Source organism: Anabrus simplex, chromosome 5 (genome assembly GCF_040414725.1).
Source record: "Anabrus simplex isolate iqAnaSimp1 chromosome 5, ASM4041472v1, whole genome shotgun sequence".
NCBI lineage: Eukaryota > Metazoa > Arthropoda > Insecta > Orthoptera > Tettigoniidae > Anabrus > Anabrus simplex.
In genome coordinates, this window is record NC_090269.1 from 454138450 (window position 1) to 454162907 (window position 24458).

General features: G+C 39.1%; 1 protein-coding gene across 2 annotated transcripts in view; it reads left to right on the forward strand.

The window, feature by feature from the left end:
- The first annotated feature begins 17725 nt into the window (after positions 1 to 17725).
- Positions 17726 to 24458, forward strand: part of LOC136875119 (zinc finger protein 782) — a 183997-nt gene continuing 177264 nt past the window's right edge. For both annotated transcript variants that reach the window (XM_067148860.2, XM_067148859.2), the window contains exon 1: positions 17726 to 17807. The gene's annotated coding sequence lies outside the window, so the exon portion shown is untranslated. The remainder of the gene's footprint in view (positions 17808 to 24458) is intronic.

The window sequence follows — 24458 nt, forward strand, 5'->3', positions numbered from 1 at the left end:
GTCCATCAAGGCTCTGTACTTGGTCCTCTTCTTTTCGCACTCTTTGTGAATGACATATCATCCAATTTAAGACACTGCAAATACCATATGTACGCTGACGATCTTCAACTCTACACCGACTCTACATCACGAGACCTCCAGGAAAATATCGACTTACTAAATATTGACTTACTGTCTGTTAGTGATTGGTCTGCTGCGCACGGCCTGAAATTGAACCCTACAAAGTCGCAAGTAATCCTTCTTGGCCATCAAAGTCAAATAACAGGTATAACTAAACGTCCGTTGCCAGGAGTAATCCTGCAGGATGTTCCAATTCCTTTTGTATCACAAGTGAAGAATCTCGGTGTTATCATGGACGAACGCATGACTTGATCTGCACATGTCTTACATATCTGTCAAAAAGTTTACTCATCTTTACATTCTTTATATAAATATAAACATATATTTCCAATAAAGCTTAAAAAGAGATTAATTGAAGTCCTTGTAATGCCACATTTTGACTATTGTGATGTTGTCTTCAATGACGTCAGGCCACAATTTTCCCTAAGGCTACAGCGCGCTCAAAATGCGTGTGTGAGATATATATGCAGTTTAAGAAAGTATGACCACGTGTCACCATCTTTCCTAAAATTACAGTGGTCGCGACTCCATGTTCGTCGTAACCATCATACTTTGTCTCTTCTCCACCGAGTTCTTACTACATCTTCCCCATCCTACCTTTCTTCACGTTTCCATTACTTCTCAAATGTTCACGACAGACATACAAGGGCTCAAACATCCAACCTGCTCATCATCCCTCACCATCGAATTGCCGCATATAACAGCTCATTCTCGGTGTTTGCCGCACGAGAATGGAATCGTTTACCGGACGACGTCAGGGGAATAACAACTACAGTGTCATTTAAAAGAGCGTTAAGAGGTGCAACAGGATGCGAGTGACCTGTGAATTTCTGGCCTTTCAGTGATCGTGCTTCTACAATATCATTACTAGCTATTATTATTATTATTATTATTATTATTATTATTATTATTATTATTATTATTATTATTATTATTATTATTATTGCTGTTGTATGTATGTCCTACTGTGGTGGAATTTTATCTCAGTTGTATTTTGATCGTGTTTTAATTGTGTCTTCTAGTTTTAATTACGATAGTATTACTTATGACTTTAATGTATACTAATTGGTTTAGTGTAAGAGAAGGCCCAATGGCCTTAACTACGCCAATAAAGACATTTATCGATCTATCTATCTATCTGTATGAATGATGTACTGATGATGGCTTCCTCCCGGGTAAAATATTCCGGAGGTAAACTAGTCCCCCATTCGGATCTCCGGGTGGGGACTACACGAGAGGGGGCGATCATCAGGAAGATGGATACTGACATTCTGCGAGTCGGAGCGTGGAATGTTAGAAGTTTGAATCGTTGTGGTAGGTTAGAGAATCTGAAAAGGGAGATGGATAGGCTATAGTTAGATGTAGTTCGTATAAGTAAAGTACGTTGGCAGGAAGAACAGGATTTTTGGTCAGGCGACTACCGAATTATCAACACGAAATCAAACAGGGGAAATGCAGGAGTTCGTTTAATAATGAATAAGAAAATAGGCCAGCGGGTAAGCTACTATGACCAGCATAGTGAAAGAATTATTGTCGCCAAGATAGACACCAAACCAATGCCCACCACAATAGTGCAGGTCTATATGCCTACTAGTTCAGCGGATGATGAAGAAATTGAAAGAATATATGAGGAGATAGAAGATTTAATACAATATGTCAAAGGTGACGAGAATCTAATTGTGATGGGAGACTGGAATGCAGTGGTAGGCCAAGGAAGAGAAGGTAGCACAGTAGGAGAATTTGGATTGGGACAAAGAAACGAAAGAGGAAGTCGGCTGGTTGAATTCTGCACTGATCATAATTTAGTCCTCGCCAATACTTGGCTCAAACACCACAAACGACGGCTGTATACGTGGACGAGACCTGGAGACACTGGAAGGTATCAAATAGACTTCATTATGATTAGGCAGAGATTCAGAAACCAGGTGTTGGATTGCAAAACTTTCCCAGGAGCAGACGTGGACTCTGACCAAAACTTGTTGGTCATGAAATGCCATCTGAAGTTGAAGAAATTGAAGAAAGGAAAGAATGCAAAAAGATGGTATCTAGACAAGTTGAAAGAAAAGAGTGTGAGGGATTGTTTCAAGGAACATGTTGCACAAGGACTAAATGAAAAGGCCGAAGGAAACACAGTAGAGGAAGAGTGGAGAGTCATGAAAAATGAAGTCAGTAGGGCTGCTGAAGAAATTTTAGGAAGGAAGAAAAGATCAACTAAGAATCAGTGGATAACTCAGGAGATACTAGACCTGATTGATGAACGACGAAAATACAAGAATGCTAGAAATGAAGAGGGCAGAAAAGAATACAGGCGATTAAAGAATCAAGTGGATAGAAAGTGCAAGGTAGCTAAGGAAGAATGGCTGAAGGAGAAGTGCAAGGATGTCGAAGGCTGTATGGTCCTGGGAAAGGTAGATGCTGCGTACAGGAAAATCAAGGAAACCTTTGGAGAAAGGAAATCTAAGTGCATGAATATTAAGAGCTCAGATGCAAAGCCACTTCTAGGGAAAGAAGACAAAGCAGAAAGATGGCACGAGCATATCCAACAGTTGTATCAAGGTAACGATGTAGATAATTTGGTTCTGGAACATGAAGAGGCTGTTGATGCTGATGAAATGGGAGACCCAATTTTGAGGTCAGAGTTTGACAGAGCTGTGAGTGACCTAAATAGGAACAAGGCACCTGAAATTGATGATATTCCCTCTGAATTACTGACTGCCTTAGGAGAAACCAGCATGGTAAGGTTATTTCATTTAGTGTGCAAGATGTATGAGACAGGAGAAGTCCCATCCGATTTTCGGCAGAATGTTGTTATACCTATTCCCAAGAAAGCCGGTGCTGACAGGTGTGAAAACTACCGCACCATTAGTTTAGTATCTCATGCCTGCAAAATTTTAACACGTATTATTTACAGAATAATGGAAAAACAAGTTGAAGCTGAGTTGGGGGAAGATCAATTTGGTTTCAGAAGAAATGTAGGAACACGTGAAGCAATCCTGACTTTACGTCTGATCTTAGAGGATCGAATCAAGAAGGACAAGCCCACGTACATGGCATTCGTAGATCTAGAAAAGGCATTCGATAATGTTGATTGGACCAAGTTATTTATGATTCTGAAGATGATAGCGATCAGATACTCAGAACGAAGAATTATCTACAATCTTATAAAAATCAGTCTGCAGTGATAAGAATCGAAGGCTTTGAAAAAGAAGCAGCAATCCAGAAAGGAGTGAGGCAAGGCTGCAGTTTATCCCCTCTCCTTTTCAATGTTTACATAGAACAGGCAGTAAAGGAAATCAAAGAGAAATTTGGAAAGGGAATCACAGTCCAAGGAGTGGAAATAAAAACCTTGAGATTTGCCGATGATATTGTTATTTTATCTGAGACTGCAGAAGATCTCGAGAAGTTTCTGAATGGTATGGATGAAGTCTTGGGTAAGGAGTACAAGATGAAAATAAATAAGTCCAAAACAAAAGTAATGGAGTGCAGTTGAACGAAGGCAGGTGATGTAGGAAATGTTAGATTAGGAAATGAAGTCTTAAAGGAAGTAGATGAATATTGTTACTTGGGTAGTAAAATAACTAACGATGGCAGAAGTAAGGAGGACATAAAATGCAGACTAGCACAAGCAAGGAAGAGCTTTCTTAAGAAATGTGCTCACTTCAAACATTGATATCGGAATTAGAAAGATGTTTTTGAAGACTTTTGTGTGGAGCGTGGCATTGTATGGAAGTGAAACATGGACGATAACTAGCTCAGAAAGAAAGAGAATAGAAGCTTTTGAAATGTGGTGTTACGGAAGAATGCTGAAGGTGAGATGGATAGATCGAATCACGAATGAAGAGATACTGAATCGAATTGGTGGGAGGAGATCGATTTGGCTAAATTTGACGAGAAGAAGAGATACAATGATAGGACACATCTTAAGACACCCAGGACTTGTTCAGTTGGTTTTTGAAGGAAGTGTAGGAGGCAAGAACGGTAGGAGTAGACCAAGGTATGAATATGACAAACAGATTAGAGCAGATGTAGGATGCAATAGTTACGTAGAAGTGAAAAGGTTAGCACAGGATAGGGTGGCATGGAGAGCTGCATCAAACCAGTCTATGGACTGATGACTCAAACAACAACAAATCTTTTACTCACACTCATTCCATCTTAAAGGGGTATGTGCTTCGAGAATTTTTACGTTTTCGCCACGTCACTCTGTCAGCCGTTATATACTATTCTACAAATTGTAATGCACGATCTGGTTAAAGATGTAATAACATATTTTGAATTTAATTCACATGTGCAAGTACCATAACCGGATGATATGCTTCTCAATTCACTTATGATCTGTGACGATGTCGCAACCGAACAACAAATCGTTATTCGTTCATACTTTAGTATGGAGTTACATAAACATGTAGATTGCTTCTATTTATGTCAAACCTATTCTCTTGTGCCTAAGCAGTTGATACGTAACAAAGAAAATATTATTGTGGTTTTTCGGCAAGATGAGCGCAACATGCGGCATGAGTATGATGATCCTGTTAACACTGATATGACAGTCAATGACTTTAAAGGTACATGCTACATGTTAGTCATCACATCGTTACGGCTTTTTAGTTATTAATAAAGAAAGTGATGTTCGGTATGGACGATGTCACATGTGCATTAACACAGAGTTACAACTATCATGACAGCATCCAGCAAAGATATTACAAAACATATATTCTTCGCTCGAAACAATATTCGACGGAAAGAGCTTAAACATATTCAAGCAGACACCGATTTATTTTTGAAAACGCAGCTAGGTACACCACTAAAAGAAATGTTAAATTCTACTTCATTGCCGCAGTCTACTACAAGTTTTATTTCTATGCAAATATCCTATGATAAGGAGAAGCATGAACAAGGAAAGAATGAAGAAGAGAAGCAAAAACAAGAAAAGCATAAAGGAGAAAAAAGCAGGATGAGGAAGAATGATGCAGGATAGGGATGAAGAAATTGAGGTAGAAGAAAATGAGGAAAAATAATGATATTTCACCATATAAGCGTGTTAAGCTTTTGACTACAGATGTTATTGCTGAAACACCTACCACATCAACACAAGATCCACTTTCTTTGTTTGAGGTTATGAACACGCCTGAGTATCGTAATCATTTTAGGACTTTTATTCAAAAGACCTATGGTTCTCTCGTTGCACTTTATATAGAAAAACACTTTACAGGTCAAACTAACACAACCTACGGTATTCGCTATGAGAACAAGTGTTTCTGGAAAGGAAATGCAAATGTTAAAATTAATAGCAGCAGGCGTATCGTCAAAGATGCTACCTATAAACCTACTAAAGGTCTATTAGAACTTCTTTTCTCACGAATACCTGACAAGGATATAATTTTACAAGATGATATTAAAAATATAAAACAATACTCTTTGCTGCTGACGTAACACGTCATAATTACACAGGGAGAGAAGCTATAAATGCAAACAAGTGTCACAAGTATTGTGAGTTTATTTCTAAGCCGTTTCCGTCACATCAATCAACTGCACGTGTTCTTAATGTTATCCACAAGCCTTTGTTGCCATATGTGGACGTAAGATACTGGAATTACCCTAACGTACTCGTTGAACGATTACTACTTCTGAGATCTTCGCAAGATACTGGTCGCACTGGTCACGAGTCAGAAATTCTAGAAATAGAGAGAGTATTTCGACATGCGGATATTATTCAGTAATGGCTCGTCAAGATAAGACCTTACCTGTAAACGAGATACATAGACCAGCACGACGCACCTACTCTCGCAGACGCGTTATTACGTGTTCAAAAGGTGATCTCTGGAAAGCAGACTTAGTAGAAATGATTCCACATATCTCTAGCAATAAGGGGAATAAGTATCTACTTACTGTCATCGACGTGTACTTTAAGCTTGCTTTTTCACAATCTGTGCGTTCTAAGACAGCAGCTCAAGTCAAAGATGCATTTAAACATATTGTTGAAGAATCGCAACGCCACCCAAGGCTTCTTCAAACTGATCGAGTTAAAGAGTTTTACAACAAAGATTTTTCTTCTTATCTCAACACCACTCTACGTACAACAATCTGAAGGGAAGTGTTGTAAAACGCGTTAATCGTTCGCTCACAACAATGAAGAGGCGAACATTTACAGCGCAAGGTTCATATCGTTGGATTGATCTGCTACCTAGACTCGTGTCTACCTACAACTATACACCACACCGCACTATCGGGACAAAGACACGTCTTGTTACAGGGAATACACCACGGCTAGATGCTTTTCATCTTGTAATCAAAACAGTTGATACGCGCCGTCATCGCTTCAAAGAAGGTGATATTGTTCGCATCAGAAAGCACAAGTCTTTTTTACAAAAGGATGCACTCCCAACTGGAGCACTGACATTTTTCAAATCAGAAGTGTTAAGCTCATTAATCCATTTGCTTATTTACTTCGTGATCTCAAAGGACAGCCTATTGAAGGAGGATTCTACATCGAAGAACCTCAGAAAACAAAATATCCTGATCACTATTTAATCGAGCATGTTATTCGAAGTTGTGGAAATAAACTGAATGTCAAATGGCTTGGTTATAATACCAACTTCAGTTCATGGATTAATAAAGAGGATGTAATTTAAATAATGTTTTTATTCTCTAACTTTTTCTCTCCTTGTTCTACGTCATAAGACAAGATTGAACTTTCAAGTCAACATTATAACTACAACTAATTGAGGACATGCTGTAGGATTAATATTAAATAACACCTGCAATATGTTTCTCATTCGTATTTATTTTGAATATATATATATATTCCTTTCCTCAAGTAAATCTGTTTTGTCCTTACTTTCATAGATTATTATACTGTCCTCGGTGTTTAATGCCACTCCCTAGTAACAGTTTTCCTTTCATTGGACAGGCAACAACAAGTGCTGCTATCTTCTCAGCAACTGAAGCACTAGGTGACGCCACACAATGCATAACTTTACGAAGCAGATTTTGATCAGCTACACGTCTTAATTCAGGATTGTTTTGACAATAAGCAATGTCATGCTCTCTGCAGGCAGCATCTAACATGTTAATACCAGGATCACTAAATTCCAAGCGGACGTCAAGTCGTATCCCAGGGCCGCAGTACTGGTAACTAGGAAGATGAAGCTCGAATGGAAGAAGATCAATCACATTATTGATGAGTTCATGCCGATCATGCTTCCTCAGCTATCTCCCAGCACGTTTCATCACCTTCTTCTGAGACAATTACATTGTTTACCCTTTTTGCAGCCATGAAAATTGTTTATAAGCGATGACAACTCGCTAGTTGCAGGTCCGTGATACGGTTTAATGAGTTGACATGTACGGCACTGTCTCACTGAAGGTCTCCAAGCTAAACTCATTGTTCATGATCTGAACAACACGTTTGAAGCTCTGACAAAGCACGATCTTGTGTCCACTCAAGAGACACCTTATCCCAGATCTTATTTACAGCATTCCTAGCTAGACTGACCAAGAATGCCTTTGGTAATGCATTGAACTCTTCTTCAGTAAAAGTGTTCATTTCTTTTTGCATGCATAAAATTTTACGATTGCAGTTTTCAACTGCGTTTCTCTAATTATTTATAGAAATGACACGATGTTCTTTCGCACTATCGTCATTTCGGCACTCCAATTTACATACGTTGTTCACCTCCCGGCATGCACTGCAACACAACCAAAGAGCATGCGCACGCATGCCGTAAAGTCCGTTTAAATGTTTCTCCACTATGCTCCTTTCAAAAAGATTAAAATTATGGACATCCTAATTCACGCATGTCGATAATATTCCACACAATGATGGTGGATACTTACGCAACTATTCCTTCTTTTCACAACCCATCAAATACAGGATATGCTCTTGACAAATGTGCGTTCATGATTAAAGGTAGAAAGCGATAAGGTATTCCTTTTTCTTCCCACTGTAGACCTAATTCTTTTCACTCCATTGTATCTGCTTTTTGTCTTCATATCTTTGCAAACAGGGAAGGAAAGGAGGGCTAAATACTAAACTAAGGAGTTTTAGTGCCCAAAACATAGTGGAATCCTACACAGCCACCTCTTTAAACATAAATTTGTTGCCGTTTACGTTGAAGCCTTGCACATCAACTATCAATGTTTTTTCATGGTGGAATGAAGCGCTCTACTCTCTATCTCAGCATCTCAGAGACTAAAGGAAAATTCTCACACATATCATCTATAAAGGCATGATTTTACTAGAGTGACCTTGATAACGAACAAGTCTAAGTATGCGGAACAATGTCAAGGTCATCGCTTAATATGGTCGCAGGAGGAGGAGGAACGGGGCTGGGTCCCGTCGGAGGAGGAGGAGTAAGCTGTTATCTTGACAGCTGTTACATTTTCAAATCCCGTGTACAATGTAGTTAAGATGTTACAAGTGAAGTTAGTATGTGAGAGTTTCGAGAATGGCAGCTTGCATTAAGACTCTAATCTACTGAGGTTAATGCAATATTCCACGGCAAAACAAGTTCACGTTGTTAGGACTTTTGACAGCTGTCAAAAAGCATGCGGATTTTAAAATCCGCGCTCCTAGATAGCAGCAGTAATGTTTGGTTCTATTAAGATGGTAGCAGTGAGGTTAGCTATGTTTACTTGTTCAACAAGTGCACGTGGTTAGGACCTGACAGCTGTCGGAAGCATGTGGATTTTAAATTCAGCGCCCCTAGTTTGCAGCAATGATGTTTGGCACGTCAAGATGGTAGCAGTGTGGTTAGCGATGTTGACTTGTTAAAGACCGCGCCCACGTGGTGTCAAGATAGCACCTGAAATCTTGACAGCTGTCAAATGCACGTGGATTTTAACTTCCGCACCCCCCACGTGGTTAAGAAGGCAGCAGTGAGGTTAGGCTCTGTCATGATAGCAGCACTGTAGTTAGCTGCGTTCACTAGTTCAAAAAGTGCACGTGGTTACGACCTGTCAAAAAACGTGGATTTTAAATTCCGCGCGCCCCTACGTGCATAAGGTGGCAAAAATCTGTGTTTGGTCCGTCAAGATGGCAGCAGTGAGGTTAGCCATGTTCTCTTGTCATTAAAAGTGAGGTTAGGATTCGTCAAGGTGAGAGCTGTCATCTTTGACAGCTGTCAAAAATGCATGTGGACTTTAAATTCCGCGCCACTACGTGCATAAGGTGGCAGCAATTGAGGTTTGGCCCTGTCAAGATGACAGCACTGAGGTTAGCGGTTTTCTATTTCCTCCAAAAGTGAGGTTAGATTCCGTCAAGGTGACTGACTGCTGTCACCTTGACAGCTGTCATAAAGCACGTGGCTAAGCATGTGGCATTGTTTACAAACAATGTGACGTCACGGGCACGTCGTCATGACGTCATGGGATCAATTACCTTGACCGGGGTCAATGACGCCGGCTGCTGACTCAGAAGAAAAATGCTGACGAGGTGGTCCAGAACCCCTTTAGCACTACTACTCATTCCCTTAATATTCCAATGAAATATGTAGATTTCCCGTGCGATTAGACAATAGTGTAGCTCGTTATTAGATAAGCATTGCATTATTTTTACGAATATTTTATTTTTGTGTTTAATTTATTGTTTTTTTGAATTTTTCTTGTTATCCCCTTTGACGTAAATGAATATAATTAAATTAAGTTTATTTTTGAATTAGTGTTCACTAAAACGCGACATATTCGTAATCTTAACATATAATGGTTTAAAAAGAACCAGACCAACTGGCACAGTGGTAAATTCTATATACCACCCACGCCGAGACACAAAGAAATCAAAATCATTTATAGTAGGCTACGTATAGAGGAAATAAACATGTCCTAGAAATGTTCAGGACAAATACGCATATTGTGCTTCAAAGACATACAACAGATGTAACTATAAGATGAAAGCCTGAAGGTTGTATCCGTTACCCGTCAAAGCAATTTCAGGGCATTTTTCAACAGAGATTAACTTAACGAGTGTAAATGTGGTATACATTTGGAGAGAAAATCTCAAATGACACGATTAATATCATGCACGAAGTTCATTCCTGAATCACGGACAAGTTTATTTTCAGTGAAATTAATGAGAGGCTTTTGTGGGTGACCAATGAATTTCTGCACTACCAGTCAAAGTTATCCTGATAAAAAGGTGACACAAAGGAAAGTTGTCAAGCTTTGGTGCTAACAACTTTGTCCTACATACGATTTCTAATCAGTATCTGCTTCCATTATGGACTTACGCAGAATCTCTCAATAGAGCTGCTATTCAGGCATCTGAGAAATAAAGGAGATAACTACGATGTCATGGATATGAGATCATGTCCGCATGCCATCAAGTCAATGCTTTGCACATGAATCATCGCATCATATAGAAATGGGGATGTGGAACTAGAGGAAGGTGCTTTCACCAAGTACCTGAAGCCGAAAGAGGAGCGGAAGGTACAAAATCCAGCCAGTGTTGCAGAAAATCTCCATCTTCCAGCACTTTTTGCAAATTGTTGAAAGCCCTGTTCAAGGTAAGAGTACGATGCATATATATGAAAAACATTGTGATTTATATTTAACTCTATCTTTTTTACGATAAATTTTAGGTTGCATTGAGACAGATATGTCTTGTTTCGACGATGGGATAGGAAACGACTAGGAGAGGGAGGGAAGATAGCGTTACTTTAATTTCCATAATTGCAATGGTAGCGGAGTTCCTTGTAAGACTGGCGGAAGAGAAGGCTGCTTGTAGAAAATAACAGCTCCAGCAAGCTCAAGACAGAGGCAGCTTAAGATATTCAAAAAGCTTCTTTTATAAACAGTTTATCACTTTGTCACAACTGCCGCGAATTTTATGTCACGAAAATATTTAGTGCCAAATTTCACGAATATTTTATCTTACAGGTTTTCACGACACGCAAGCTGTGAAGTGTGTATTGAGTGTTCACTGATGAATTCAGTCAGTTCAAACAGCTGAAATAGGGAACCAAAATAGTCTATTAAGTATTTTACTTCCGATGCAGATAGATTTTGTAAATATGTTGTTTAGAACTCACTGCGGCCATTACTTTCTCTACTTACGCCAAAAGGTGCATTGTGGAATGAGGAACGAAGTGTGAATCCTACATTAATACCTCTGCTCACACAACTGCCGAGAATAGTTTCCTCAGACACTAGTACCGGTAATATAATTGAGGACATTGATAATGGATGGCGGAACTTGCCATTTGTTGACCGTCAAGAAATCACATGTTGCCGGGAAAATGACGTGTTTTGGAGTCAATTATTTAAGTCGCAGGAAAGTTCTGGTTAATTACCTCTTTGGTTAAACTTCCGTACACGGTGTGCGAAAGTGAGGTTAGAGATCCAAAATGGTGTAGCACTCGGCAGACTTGCCAACTTATGCATTCTTAATGACAAGAGCATTCTTCTGGTTTGGTTAGGTCCGGGGAGTGACAAAACCATTGGTCTGGAATGGTTAGGTTCGGCTAGTGACTAGATCATTTGCCTGGGGCCAAGAAAAGGGGGTCTGGGGGCGTAAGCTCCCAAGTCAGAGCTGCGAAATGGCCCTTAAGCCTCTAGTATCCCGCGTGACACAACCATTGGCCTGGATAGGTTAGTGTCAAAACATTTATCTGGATATGGTTCTCTTACTTTCAGCGAATGTGGCAGCCCTGTACTTGCACATGACGCGAGCTCTGTCGAAGACAGTACAAAGCTTGTTCGGCGAATAAGAACACATTGCGAGCATTGGCCGGCCAATAGGAACATAGCATATGGTCGCATTCAGATGATGTACATAGACTAGGTTTTAATTCGGCTACATAAGTAAGAATACTTCTTGGGGCGGGACGCTGAGTTTCTAGTAAGCATAAAGGAATGATCTCTTCTTTCCGCTACTTAAGGTATCGTTGCACACCATTTTTATATGATTTTTATTATCCTTAAGTCTGCACATCGGGTAGGACAGCGACACCACCATTTATAAATTTTCGCACTTTACGCTTTCAGCCCACATTTTAATGATAATTGTGAGCTAGTCTAAGGTTAATTTACCGCAATTAATGTGAAAAACCGAAATCTACTCGTCAGTACGGGTGATTAGGGGCGGCAAGGGGGGACAGTAACCCCCCAATTTGTGGAGAAAACACTACATTTTCATTCCACTCTAGCCGGCTGAACCTAGGAATTATTAAGAAAACACAAGCAACTTTTATAAGTCTTGTGGTCTTATCAGCTTTTATTTTGTTTAATGATAAACCATGCCTTTGCTGGCAGGATGTAGCGTTTACAGTGCACTGTCTTCTGGTATAGGCTAGAGCAATTTTGTTACTTTCATTGACCTGTCTCAGTCTCATCCTTAGCTTTGACAATATGAAAGTCACTGAGGTATGGGCGATGCTAGAGATCGGGCCAGCTAGGAAGACATCAGGGAGCGCGTGCGCACTTTGGACTGTCTCGCGTAGCATATCCCCTCCTAACAGAGCTCCTGCTACAAGGACAGTTACACTCAGCTGGCGCGCTCTGCTTTCTAATTTCCCGTTCAGTAGTAACTGTGGTTAGTGGTGGTGTACTTAGGCCTATCTGTGACAGTATGGAAGGCGTTAAAAGTAGCGTGCATCGTAAGGTGCTAAAGAGTCAGACTCGTGCAGCAATCTTGAACGTTATAGGCTTTATGGAAAGGGAGGCAATGGAAGAAAAGTTCGTTATAGATTGTAAAAAAAGTGCAGGAGAGAGTAGCAGCAGCTGTTGGAGTGTCAGAAAGTTCTGTGGTACGGATTAAGTGCGAAAAACGAAAGAATTAGGAAAACCTATGGATAGTCTGTTTGAAACACCAAACAAAAACAGAATGCGCACAAAGAATATTACTGGACTGGACGACTTTGACGTAGGTGATGTACGTCGTATTGTTAGTAATATTTTTAGATGAAAAATGTTTACCTACAGTTTCAAAAATTCGTGCAAAGTTAGGTAAAGTCTTAAAGTTTAAAGGATCCAATACTAGCGTCAAGCGAATTCTTCGATCATTAGGATATCATCAAGAAAAAAACTAACACTAACAAGCGCATCCTATGGAAAACATGACATAAATACGGAAGGTTTGTTTATTAAAAATGTCCAGTATCGGGCGGAAGGATAGTTGTACATGCTGGCGGTGAAATGGATTTCATCGAGAACTGTCTGCTAATCTGGAAGCCTGGCAGCAAGAGTGGCGACTACCACGATGACATGAATAGTGACTTCTTTTTTTTTTTTTTTTTTTTTTTTTTTTAGAGAATGAATGATATGAAAGATAACTTCCACCTCGCAGTTTTTTCGTGATTGAATACGCGTCATATCACAACAAGGAAGTAGATCGTGCTCCAACCTCCAGCTCACGTAAAGTGACGACCTCCTGGCTAGTGAATAGGAACATTCCACACCGTGAGACGATGTACAAACACGAGCTTTATGAGCTTATCAAATTGCACACGCCGGCACACAAAACCTACGTCCTAGATGAACTCATGGAACAGTACGGACACTCGGTAATTCGACTGCCCCCATATCACCCTGAATTAAACAGTACTGAAATAATGTGGGCAAAAGTGAAGAACTGGGTAACTTCTCACAACGTCACCTTCACTATTGACGACGTAGAGAAACTCACTAGACAGAAATTCGCGTCAATATCCGCCGAAGACTGGAACATAAGGGATGGGGAACATTTTCAAGGCATTGTGGTGTCCTTTGCGATCCAGTTGGGAGCCGATGACACGTCATCCGGTGAGGACGACAGAAGTGATGACGGAGGACTCAGTCGAATTGAAGAGATGTAGTGGACATAATAAAGCAAGAATGTACTCATTTTGTGAATAATTATAGTGTCATTATTTTATTATTATTAGTGCCATTTAAGTTATCTTCGTATACATACGTTGTTACTCAGCATATGTAGACCCTTTCTGGTGTTTCCTTTTATGAATTATATTTTGTTTCTGTACCTGAGAACAATTACATAATTATATATGTCATATCGTTAAGTCACATTTCTTATTTTAAAAGAAAGCAACAAAATATTGGCATTAAGGAGCTAGGGACAAACGATCATATAGTCTAACACTGCTTTCTCGCCTTAAAACAAAAGTACTTTTTATTATTATTATTATTATTATTATTATTATTATTATTATTATTATTATTATTATTATTATTATTATTATTATTATTATTATTATTTCGTTTCACCGTCTTTGGAGTATGTTGAATCAATTCTTTCTCTGTATGTTGTTATTTTCCTAGTGCCCAGTATTTCTTCATTCTTTCTGATCTTCGTTTCTTCTCGTCTTCCGAGATAATAGATTTGGCTTTTAATGTAGATTTGTTTTGGAACGTTATATTTTCTTCTTTAGTTATTACTTTAGCTGTTTGACCGAATAGTGAATTTTCCCTAATTTTTAATTCTACCATGTCTTTTTCAGTTTCTTTAAACCAGTTCGGCTTTGTTTTGGGTTACGGAAGAAGTCAAGATTTGTTCGGTTAATCATAGAGTTCGTTCTGAGGAGAAGATGACCGTGAAAGTTTATCCTCCTTCTTCGCATAGTTTCTGGGAGTTTTCAATTTTCTTGTAGCGTATTATTATTATTATTATTATTATTATTATTATTATTATTATTATTATTACCGGGAGTTTTGTGGATGTGCAGAGGTGAAAGAAGGTGCTGGGATGAACAGGTCTCCATCTACAAAATTAAAGTTAATTTAAAAATTTAACAAGGTTATATTTTCTTTTCAAGATTAAGAAATAACAAATATAACAGGTACTCGGTAGCCGAAACACAAATCGAGAATGTACAGAGTTACAGAATTTGGGCTCCGAGAGCCAGACACACAATTCTTGAGCAATGAGCCCAACTTTACTTATATACAAGGTTCAACAAAGGGGCAGAAAACCCCAATCATGCCTAGGAGCACTTGCTCCCCTTTACACAGTAAAGCCTCCTCGAGGCACGCAAAAACAATTTTTAAGAAAGAGCGACCCGCTCTTAAGTTCAAGCCTATCAAAGGCCACACCAAATTCTACTTTCAAGCTGTCCTCCAAGGACATATACACAGGGGTAAAAATACCCAACCTACTGAGGCCTATTCAGTGAAGAAACAGAAATATTACATGGCCTCCACAATACCAACTTGAGAGGAGGCGAAACTGCACTCCAAATACGCCTTATTAAAACCTACTTGGCACTAGGCCTCTAATGCAAGGGCTAATCCCATACTAAAGAGGTGACGTATAGAAGGAGACAATTTACATTACGTTAAGGAAGAAACGGTTGAGAAAATAAGTTCACCTCAATGCAATATGAGTGGGAGCTCGAGAGGGTTAAGCACTGTCTATCCCAATATGTAGTTTAAGAAGATAGAATTGATACCAAGTGACTTTACATTTTAGGGGAAAGTTACATGGTAAAAGGCTTCGGACCTGCCCCGAGAGTTAAACTGCTGAGCTAGCAAGAAAAGAAGTTATTAAAAGGCCATTACCTGGTAGTTGAACTGCTGCCCGAAGAAAGAGGCGCTTCCTGCCCCCTGCTACGTACTTTACACAAAGATAGATGTTACTGAAGTGGCGCGGAGACCCGAAAATCAGCAGTTTATATACCCTCGTGGAAAGTTCGAGGCGTTTCAGGAATGAGGACACCCGCCCACAATCATTTTATTGGCTAACAACGAAAACCCCTACACTAGATGAAGAAGAAACACATTATTGGTGGAAAATTAATTACAGAAATTCCTTATTGGTCAAATTCAAAACTGGCGGAAAGAAAGGGTTAATATTGCCAACTTAAACAATAACTGAAATAAATTTAACAAAGAACAAACTTATGAACCCAAAATTTCTCCCAAAACACAGTTCTTTCACTTCGCACTAGGGTGCATAATTGTAGTTCTTCAGTAGTGTCCTCTAGAAGAGAATGTTCACACTTCTTACTACAGGTAAAACAAAAATACATCGAAAACGACCCAGTTCAGAAACTTCAAAATTTACAAATAGGGACATCTTCTGAGAAACTTGAGAATGAACACTGTAGATAAAGGTCAGGCTTCCTCTAGTAGAGGAGTTTCAACTGGCGCAAAGTTTGAATTAGCGGAGTGGAGGTGTACCACCCGGTACAATTATTACCGGTATTATTATTATTATTATTATTATTATTATTATCATCGAGTTATTTTACATGACGTAGCTCAGGTTATGAAGCCTGGTGTTATAACAAACCATATTGTACACTGTAGATCTACAGCGTCGTAAAGTTAATTTTATATCAAATTATAATTTAAATATAAGGACTACGCAAATTGATACACGGAAACGATTTTGACAGCTACTGTAATAAGAGGTTAAATTATGGTCTAACTCCTTCAATGTATCTGTCATCTATAACACTTCTAAATGCATTCATTTCGGCTAGGTATGTCTAATTTACTGCCGGAAGGGAATTCCACTAACTGAAAATCTGCGGAGTGTTACATGTCAGTTATAACAAATATTTCGAGTCAACTGTACGTCGCCACAACACTGAGCGTGAAGGGGAAGTCAGCGTTCTCGCTCCCACAGCTCTGCTTTATCACTCGCACACCTCCCCTCACCGGATGTCTTCCTAGCTGGCCCGATCTCTAGTACCGCCATTCCTTACGCAATCAGTCCCTGTTATGGAAGGTGTGAAAATATCGCTCATAGGGTCGGTAGGTGCATGCATTTCAGGGGGCTTGGCAGACTGCTGTGCAATAGCAACTTCTGGCTCGGTGAGGAAAGGAACGGGAATCTACCTCACTTCTCATTTCCATAGTATGCCTCTGCAGTGGCACGTAGGCTATCTATGTCAGCTGTTGGTGGAGCTGTAGAGGATCAAACCAGCCTTCGGCTGAATACCCAACATACACATACAATGTTAAGCTAAATTATTAGGCGAAATGCGCACGTCGCGTCTAACCGACTTGTATACCGCCAGAGCACATAGTGGGGACAGTGAGGAAGGGCAGGTTCTTTCTGCGTAGTCAAATACGAAATGATTTTAATTTTATAATCACGCCTAACTTCCTTTCAATGGAGATTGCAACTTTGGTAAGAGTTTTATTGTATAGTATTGAATCAATACAAATACGGTATATATATAAATATATATAAGTTATTACCGCATTTAAGTTGGTAAAATGACATCCTTCGCCTTTCTGTCGAAATTGACTCAGAGAGTATGAAAAACTTACGGTACCGGTACCATTTTGTAGCTTGTTTCCTCTTCAGTTATACAACCCCGCTCCACAAACTCTTTGTTGTCTATATATTTTTTTAAATTCCCAATCGCCGCTACTGAACAATAAATGCTGGGAGGACTTTTCAGCAAATTTTACGTTACATGACAAAACATGCGCTATGTGAGGGTAATAAACCCGGACCGTCGAGAACTCTTCGGAAGTTCCCGATAGTAAAGAAGATGACGGTTCAGTGAAGTATTCTTAGTTGATAGAATTGAATTTCAGTGTATTTGGGTGAAAATCAGCACTGTACGTTTTTACGTTTACAAAAATGCGGTTTATGTAAAGTTTCTGCGCGGTTTCTTCAATTTTCGGTGGTTGGCGACATTGTCTGAGGATTGGAGTCGTGCTGGTCTCGTGTTGGCGAAGATTATTGAGACTTGGGGTACCTAGAATACTTTGGTAGTATTTTTTTTTACACTTGTTGATAGGTAAGTTGAAAAGAAATGTACGTGCGTTAATTATGGTGCAAAAAATACTCGAACTGTGTTAGCAGTGCGATAATTATGAGGCTTCATCCACATTAAAAATTTAGCGTGTTTTCCGCCAAAATAACGGTACAGTTCGTTCATATCTCGAGTGAAATGATGCATTAATTACTTTCAGTCTGTTTATCATTGTGTAGAATAGTTGGCTCCATTGATTAATTGGTCGTTACACATTGTTTCTGCTTCGATTTACACTTAATTCCATGCTTTGTTTTAGGTACGTAAATGTGCGGTGTATGGACTGGATTATTTCTTTAGCATAATTCAACTTCATGATAGGTATTATTAAGTTAAACGATTACTATCCAGGGTATGTGATAAGACCGTTGTCATGTACGGTTCGGTTTTGAAGTGGCAGATTTGTCTTTTAGTAGTGAGTGAGTGGGACGCGTATCACCAAATTTCTTGCAGTATCATTCTGTTAATTACCTGTGTTATTTCTGTATGGTTCGCTTCATTATGCAATTGTGGTTTCTTTTAAACTTTTCACTGCAAAATCACCCCGGCTGCCAACTGCTGGGATTTTAATTTAACACTATTTTGGTTGCCTGAATGCCACTTTCTCCTTCATGATGACATCGTATCATATGAGGTAATTTATTACATCCCCACAGGTGTGTAGATGACGTTTTGGATGGAAATTCAGGATGTGCAGCATAACTATTAGTGCATCATACAGCATTTGAAATGTTACAAATCTTATGTGGAATACCTTGTAGAGGAGAGTTGTGTTCACTGCGACAAACAGGGACCAACCTGCCGGTCCCCAGAAGTAACATTTACTTTTATAACCTAATATAATTTATCACGCATTGTTGTTCATTGCTTAGCTACGCAGCAGCATTTCCATTGGCTGAGACTGAATCGGATATGACGTCACTCCCGGCCATCAAGTAAAATGCATTCTGTTACCAGCCCGCACATCAAATGTGATCTGTAATGAAACAGTGTACAATACAGAACAGCAATAATTTTGTATTCATTTGAAATCGACTTCAAATCTGTTAGTATGTGTTGACCAGGCGAGTTGGCCGTGCGATTAGGGGTGCGTAGCTGTGAGCTTGCACCAGGAAATAGTGGGTTTGAATCCCACTGTCGGCAGCCTTGAAGATAGTTTTCCATGGTTCCCATTTTCATACCAAGCAAGTGCTGGCTGGGGCTGTACCTTAATTAAGGCATGGCCGCTTCATTCCAACTCCTAGGCCTTTCCTATTCCATTGTTGCCATAAGACCTATCTGTGTCAGTGCAATGTAAAGCCACTAGCAAAAGAAAAGTACGTGTTGAAGAGATGTTAATTACAGAACAAAAATGGCCAACCGGACACCAGTGGGATACAAACCCACAACCTCCCGATTTTGCATCGGTTGCTCTGAACTGAACATCTCTTCAATACATACTACATGTATGTAACACGACATCATAGGTTGAAAGTCGATTTACATTACAATGCGGTCGTGAAAATTCAATATCCATATTCTATTCAACTTTCCTTAATCCCGAGACGCTACCTACTTTGAGCAAATTATTCCTTTGTCTTTAGCTGCATGTAAGCAGTGTCAGCTTTATGCCACTATCCAACATAGAATACTCTGCTGTCATCATACTAAGTACTGGAGGCCTAAGAGCCGCTTCACAGCCCTAACCTTGGGGCTAAACCCCCCAGACCCTCTTTGCATGATCGTAATCCAATCGTTTTGTCACTAACCAGACCTAACCTATCCAGACCAATGCCTTTGCCACTAGCCAGACCTAACCAATCCAGACCAATAGCTTTGTCTCTGTTTGGCATGATAAGTTACAACAACTTTTTGAATGCGCTGCTGTCACCGTATTAAATGCCAGAGGCGTAACAGCCACCTCATGCCCCTAATCCCTTCGCTTGATTCGTTGTCCCTCTGTCTCAGTCCAAACCAATACGCTACTTTGTAAATTCATAAATAGCGCCGCTGCACTTAACATTGTACAACTAGTTCTGAAGACCAACAGTTGACAGGCCTGTGCACCAGACGATCATGACTGTGGCAAGAAGTTGGTTAGAGAAAAACAAATGTCAGTGCAATCATACCTAGATATTGCGCTAAAAAAATGTTGCATTAACTGAACTTTTGTTGACGTTATGTGGGCCGTGGCCTACATTATTACTCATGACTAGAAAATAGAGCCGAGAATTGGCGGGACGAACTGGTAGTTCCGGTTCATGCCACTTGGATCGTGGTTTGACACCTTAGTAGTCTGTTTTTGACTATGAATTACATCCATCTCAAATACATTTGATATATTTTCCTTAGAATTACTGACTAGGTTTTCCCCAGTTTTACACAAACGGCAAATGTAAATCACTCCTGGATGTATTTCACATTACTTAAAGTATTATTCGGTCAAGTGGTTTTCTTCTGAGATTCAGAAGCGTTGTACCACTGCTTGCTCTGTTCGCACCAATTTCTTCGAAAGTGGTCTTAAAACTTCTGCAGAAGAACTACGGTGAGTGAACTGTCAATACACACTTCACAGATTGTGTGCCATGAAAAATGTCCTATGAAATATTAGTGGAATTTGATACTAAATATTTTCATGACATAAAATCACGGATGTTGTGACAAAGTGAGAAACTATTTTAAAAAGCAATATAAAAGAAGCTTTTGAATACTTTAAGCTGCCTCTGTCTTAGGAATGAGTGATATGCTTGAGCTTGCTGGAAGTGATATCTTCAATGGAAAATTCTAAATTCCCGTGTGGAATTAGATATTTTTCACCAATAGAGCATGTCAAAAATGTCAAAAACATATCGAATGTAAGGCTTTTCAGGCATTTGCTCTATTAACCAGCGTTTCGTCTTAGGTCTGACACTAGACTCATCATGGGAATTTAGAATTTTCCATTCAGAATTGCTAGGCAGGCAATAATTCCATTGTGGAGATTTATCTCCCGTATGCGGTTATCAGACTGTGCCTCTTATAAGGGCTTCTGATAAGTTCACCTGCATACATTCCAGCGTCAGTGGGTAGTGTCTAACACATCCCACTCTGATGAGTCTAGTGTCAGACCTAAGACGAAACGCTGGTTAATAGAACAAACGCCTGAGAAGCCTTACCTCTGATATGTTTTTAACATTTTTGTCATGCTCTGTTGGTGAAAAATATCTAATTCCCTCCATGGGAATTTAGAATTTTCCATTCGGAATTGCTAGGCAGGCAATAATTCCATTGTGGAGATTTATCTCCCGTATGCAGTTATCAGACTGTGCCTCTTATAAGGGCTTCTAATATGTTCACCTGCATACATCCCAGCATGTATGTGGGTAGGGTCTGACAAATCCCACTCTGATGAGTCTAGTGTCAGACCTAAGACAAAACTCTGTTTAATAGAGCAAACGCCTGAAAAGCATTTTTGACATTAGTGATATCTTCCACAAGGAGCCTTCACAGTCTGTTCACTCTTCTGCCAGTCTTACAAGGAACCATGCTACCATTGCAATTGAAATGAAAGATAGAGGGGCCAGTTCTTCTGAAAGCAAAAATACAGTTATTGATGTTAAGATACAGTTTTCTGAGCGAGTTTGCCCTGTGGTTAATTGCACTCGGCTGTGAGCTTGCATGCGGGAGATGGTGAGTTCGAACCCCACCGTCGGCAGCCCTGAGGATGGTTTTATGTGGTTTCCCATTTGCGCACCAGGCAAATACTGGGGTTGTCTATACCTTAAGTAAGGTCATGGTCGCTTCCTTCATGCTCCTGGCTCTTTCGTATCCCATTATCGAAATAAGACCTATCTGTATCGGTGCGACGTAAAACCAATCGTAAAAGAGAGATATCCCAATATTTTGTTATATATACTCTTTTGGCTTCAGATACGTGGTAAAAGCACCTTCCCCTTGTTCCACATTATCATTTCTAGAAGATGCGCTGATTCCTGTGCAAAGCATTGACTTGATGGCATGCGGATCTGATCTCATGTCCATCATATCCCAGGTAACTCCTTTATTTCTCCGGTTCCTTAAGAGCAGCTCTATATCATCACTTGAGAGGTTCTGCTTAAACCCATAATGGAAGCCGATACTGATTAGAAATCATATGCTGGACAAAGTTGTTAGCACCAAAGTTTGATATCTTTCCTTTGTGTCATCATTTTAGCAGGATAATTTTGAATCTGTAACAGGTAATGCAGAAATTCATTGGTGAGCCATGAAAGCCTCTCATTAATTTCACTGAAAGTAAACTTGTCCGTGTTTCTGGCATGAACTCTGTGCATGGTATTATAATATTTTGTGATTTAATGTTTTCTCCCCGTATGTATGCCACATTTACGCTCTTACGTCTTCTTCGCAAAGAGCACCGAGCACCAGTTAAAGTATATCTATAACAGGACACACTTCGTTAGTTGGTTCTAAACACATCTAAGCTTTCTCACACTTTAAGTCACCTTCTTTACAGCTAGATGCAGACACAATTTATATGGTATATAATGCACATGATACAATTAAGGGCATCAAGATGCTAACCTAGTGGCAAAATGTGGAACAAGCTTGCATTATTGTCCCACTCCTGATTTCCAGGCCTTGTGTTATAACGTAGGCCACGATATAGGCTATACAAATGGAAATCACTTTAGAGCAATCTGTCAATCAATTAATACTGATCTGCATTTAGGGCAGTCGCCCAGGTGGCAGATTCCCTATCTGTTGTTTTCCTAGCCTTTTCCTAAATAATTTCAAAGTTATTGCAAATGTATTGAACATCTCCCTTGGTAAGTTATTCCAATCCCCTTTCTATAAATGAATATTTGCCCTAGTTTGTCCTCTTGAATTCTAACTTTATCTTCATATTGTGATCTTTCCTACTTTTATAAACGCCACTCAAACTTATTCGTCTATTAATGTCATTCCACGCCATCTCTCCACTGACAGCTCGGAACATACCCCTTAAACTGTATATAGGATAATATCTTTTGTTTATTTCCACCTATTCAATACATTACAAGATGTTGGCATTTACTTTAAAACATTATTCAGATGAGACATGTTTCGCCTCCTACTGTGAGGCATCTTCAGTCATTATCAAAAACCTTGTTATTTTACCAGGAATCTGGTTAAAGATATTCAAAAATGTGTTTGATGATTATAAGAGAGGTAAGATTTAAGTTTGTTATAAACATGTTCATGAAGTAACTAAAAATCTAATATATTGATAAAAACATATGTAGTTCTTTGTTGAATAGGACTTGTTTGATAGTACTATAGTAAAAGAAGGTGGCTTGAAGCTGTAGTCATTAACAGATGTCTAATACATAGTGGAAGGCATAAAATATCAGTTATATGAGAATATACATAACATTCAAATGATACTAAAAACTAGTGGATTCATAGGTAGTACATATAAAATGTTCAATGAAATAACTAAAGATCTAATAAAATGATAAACACATATGTAGTTTTTTGTTGATTAGGACGTCGTATGATTGTATGGTTTAAAGCCGTAGTCATTAATAGATTTCTAATACATATTGGAAGGCATATGAAATCAGTTCAATGAGAATATATAATACAATCAATTGATACATAAAAACTGGTAGATTCATAAGTGGTACATTTAAAAATGAAGGCGTCATGTGACTATAGATGACAGTTGATGGCTTAAAGCCGTAGTCAAAGTTTGAAGTTTAGTTCAAATAACTGCTAATATATGGTAAAAGATATAAGTCAAAATATAAAGCTTAGTATAAAAAATAAAAAATATGAAGGATAAACATTCCAATTGCTTGACAAAAGTTACTTGACGTTGGCATGCATTTGTCCGTGATATTTATTGGTCAACAGTTCGTAGGTTATTTTAGATTTATTCGGCAAGATTGCGTTGACAAGAAGTTCTTCAGATGTTTATAGTTGGCCTAATTTGTATTAAGTCATCAAGAAAGTTGCAGAGATGATGATTGGTGGAAAATCTCAACGTTGGTATGGTTATTTTGACGTGAAGGTTGGAGAGCTGTTGTGTTCTTCTTCGATGACATTATATTTTATAACATGTTGATTGTACTAATTTATACTATTGAAGAGTATTATGGAAGTTTGATGAGGCTGTTGAATTATTGTTGTTATAGATTGGTTCTGAAACGAAGAAAAAACTGTAGTTAATTTTGACGAGAATGAAAGAAAACAATGGGAAGGTTTTGTTTAAGTGTTGTTAGTGAGAAAATGTTGGTGCTTACCTATGGCGTTGTAGGCCCATTTGACAAGCTGTGTGAGGCGCTATTAGGATACTAATGGTCACTAACGGTTTTTACTCCTTGTGTTGTACGTATGTCGTCTGGCCAGAGGGGGAAGGGTAGGAGGGGGCGGAGTTGTAGGCTTGTGATTCGTGAACGGGAGGGAGTTGTGAATAGTAGGGGAAGCGGAGGGATGTGTATCATTTATTGGTTTATGAATGGCGCGTGGAGAGGAATTACGTAAGATGGGAGGGGGGTATGATGTATTTGTTGACGTAGGGGTGTTTGTTGATACTGTTTTGAAAATATTAAAAAATTTTTTGTCCTGAAGGTTTACATTATTGAATAATGTTACTATTTGGTCATATAAAGGGCTTCTATTGTCTATTGGATCATT